Source organism: Lipotes vexillifer, unplaced genomic scaffold (genome assembly GCF_000442215.2).
Source record: "Lipotes vexillifer unplaced genomic scaffold, Lipotes_vexillifer_v1.1 scaffold765, whole genome shotgun sequence".
NCBI classification, from domain to species: Eukaryota; Metazoa; Chordata; class Mammalia; order Artiodactyla; family Lipotidae; genus Lipotes; species Lipotes vexillifer.
This window is the reverse complement of record NW_006773642.1, coordinates 1,269,369-1,272,666: the sequence shown is the minus strand read 5'-3', so window position 1 is coordinate 1,272,666 and position 3,298 is coordinate 1,269,369. Positions and strand designations below refer to the sequence as shown.

The following is a 3,298-nucleotide window of genomic DNA, read 5'->3' as shown; positions in this document are numbered from 1 at the left end:
TCAGGTTGCTTCTGTATTTTTTTTTTTTTTTTTTTTTTTACATACACCCCTCCCCTCCCCACATCTTCTTTATTCATTCATCTGTCAGTGGACATTTAGGCTGCTTCAAGGTCTTGGCTATTGTAAATAGTGCTGCTATGAAAATTGGGTGCATGTATCATTTCCAGTTAGAGTTTTCTCTGGATATATGCCCAGGAATGGGATTGCTGGATCACATGGTAACTCTATTTTTAGTTTTTTTTTTTTTTTTTTTTTTGTGGTACACGGGCCTCTCACTGTTGTGGCCTCTCCGGTTGTGGAGCACAGGCTTCGGACGCGCAGGCTCAGCGGCCATGGCTCATGGGCCCAGCCGCTCTGCGGCATGTGGGATCTCCCCGGACCGGGGCATGAACCCATGTCCCCTGCATCGGCAGGCAGACTCTCAACCACTGCGCCACCAGGGAAGACCTATTTTTAGTTTTTTAAGGAAGCTCCATACTGTTTTCCATAGTGCCTGCACCAATTTACATTCCTGACAGCAATGTAGGAGGGTTCTTTTTTCTCCTTACTCATTTTGATTTCTCTACCTGGAGTTCCTTAGGCAGATAAACACTAGAGTTCTCACAGTCTACTACAGTAGGTCAGGGCTGTGTTTTTTTTTTCAGGGAATTTGTCCATTTCATCCAAGTTGGTGAATTTATTAGCATAGTTTATAATATTTTCTTATTTTTCTAATGTTAGTAGATCTGGTGATTTCCCCTCTTTCATTCTTGATGTTGGTAATTTGTGCCTTCACTTTCTTGATCAGTCTGAGTAGAGGTTTATCAGTTGTCTTTTTTTTTTTTTCAAAGAAACAGCTTTTGGTTTCATTGATTTTCTTCTGTTTTTCTGGTTTTATTTCATAGATTTCTGCTCATATTTTTATGTCCTTCTGTTTGCTCTGACTTTATATTGCCTTTCTTTTTCTAGTTTCTTAAGGTGAATTCTCGTTAGAGCATTGATTTGAGACTATTCTACTCTTCTTAATATAAACTTTTTTTTCTGAAGTTAACATAGCCTCAAGATTTTATTTCCTTTGTAATAAAACAAAAGGTGAAGCCCAGAACAGGATGATTTGGCCTTTTCTCTTGTTGTCTCTTCCCAGTTCATAACGCATGCATCTATTAATAGCTGGCATTCTTTTAGATGTGTAATAGGGCTTAAGGGTTCAAGCCTTAGCACAATTTTCTTTGTAGTTTTAGCCTTTGCTGGAAAATCTGCCTAGCTTGCTCACCATAGCCATTCTACTTCTGTGGTGACACTGCTTTCCCGGGACAGGCCTGAATCCTTGCCCTTCTTGTACTGTGTCATTTTGTGGCGTTGTGCTAGTCACACTTCTTATAGAAAGTCTAGTGGGTCTTAGGAATGTTTACCATGTTTACTGGGGTACTAACACTATAAATTTTGAATGCTTTGAATTTCCCTGTAAACACTGATTTATCTATATCCCACAACTTTTCATGTTTTCATTTTCAATTCAAGTTTTTATAATTTATCATTTGACTTTGAGTGATTTAGAAGTGTGGGAAATTTTCCAAATATCTTTCTATTCTTGATTTCTAATTTAATTATATTGTGAATTCAAAGCATTAATTCAAAGTATTGAGAACACACTTTGTACAATTTCAGTTTTTTAAACTTTGTCGAGATTTGACTTATGACCCAGTATATTCTTGGTGACTATTTCATATTTACATATGACTAACTTATAGCCAACCCTTCATATCCACAGTTCTTCTGTATCCAGGGATCCACACATCCATGGATTCAACCAATCAGGGATTGTGTAGTACTCTAGTATTCACTTTTGAAAAAAAATCCGCATATGAGTGGATCTGCGCAGTTCAAACCCGTGTTTTTCAGTGATCAGCTGTACTTGAAAAGAATGTGTATTCTGCTGTTTGTTGACTAGAATTCTCTATAAATATCAATTAGGTCAAGTTGGTTTATAGTGTTCAGGTCTTCTATGTCCTTACTAATTTCTTTCGGCTTCTTCTATTACTAAGAGGGTCGTTGATGTGTCTGACTATAATCATGGAATTGTCTGTTTCTTTTCTGAGTTCTAGCAATTTTTGCTTCATGCCGTTTTGAAGCTCCAATCTTAGGTGTATATACATTTAGGATTCTTATATCTTGTTGTTGTTGAATTGTCCCCTTTATCATTATGTAATGACTCTCTTTATCTCTGGTAATATTCCTGTTCTGAAGTCTACTTTGTCTAGTATTCATAAGGGCACTCAGCTCTCTGATTAGTGTTTGCATGGTCTGTCTTTTTGCATCATTTTAACCTTTTACTTATTTATATCTTTATATTGAAGGTGAGTTTCCTGTAGACAGCATAATGTGTTGTCTTGCGTTTTTATCCAATCTGACAGTCTCTGCCTTCTAATTGGGGTGTGTAGATTACTTACATTTTTACTATTGATATGGTTACATTTAAATCTACCATCTGGCTAGTCATTTTCTATTTGTTCCATCTGTTCTTTCTTCCTTTCCCTTCTCTTTGCTAACCTGCTTGTGGATTATTTTTTTATGATTCTGTTTTCTCTTCACTCTTGTCTTATTTGTTAAACCTCTTTTTTCTAATAAAAATTTATCTTTATGTTATTTAATATTCATCTTTATCACATTTTTGAATAGTCATCTTCAAATTATACCAGTTCATGTATAGAGTAAGAACTTATCTTTCCCCCCATTTTTTGTGCTATTGTTATATACTTAGGGGCTGTATTATTTCAAAATAATTTAAATTTCTTAAGTAATTTATGATTATATCTTTTGAGTAAAAATATTAAAATATTTCACATAAAGTCCCCTTGACCATCCCTTCCTTGGAGGTAAACAACGTCACCAGTTTGTTACACATCCTTCCAGACCTCTGCTATGTATTTATATATGTGTGTGTGTGTGTGTGTGTATGTGTGTGTGTGTGTGTATGTATATATATATATATATACTTAGAATATGTACAGTTTACTTTTTTTGCATAAGAGATATACTATGCATACCATTCTGTAGCATGCTTCTTTTACTCAACAATATGTCTTGTCAGTCTACCCATATTAGTATTTTTGGATCTGCCTCATTCTTTTGAAGTGCTGCATAGTATTCTATTAAATGGATTTCTCAGAGTTTTATTATTATTATTTTTTTAGTTGATGGACATTTTTTTCTGATTATTCATCATGGTAAATAAGGCCCCAGTGAATATCCTTCTGTATGCCTTATTGTGGACATTTGAAAATGCTTTTCTAGAGTACATACCTAGAAGTGGAATGAC

At 35.1% G+C, this 3,298-nt stretch overlaps 1 pseudogene; it reads right to left on the bottom strand.

Moving 5' to 3' along the window:
• Window positions 1-1,045: 1,045 nt before the first annotated feature.
• Window positions 1,046-1,394, bottom strand: LOC103072254 (60S ribosomal protein L36a pseudogene; annotated as a pseudogene).
• Window positions 1,395-3,298: the final 1,904 nt, after the last annotated feature.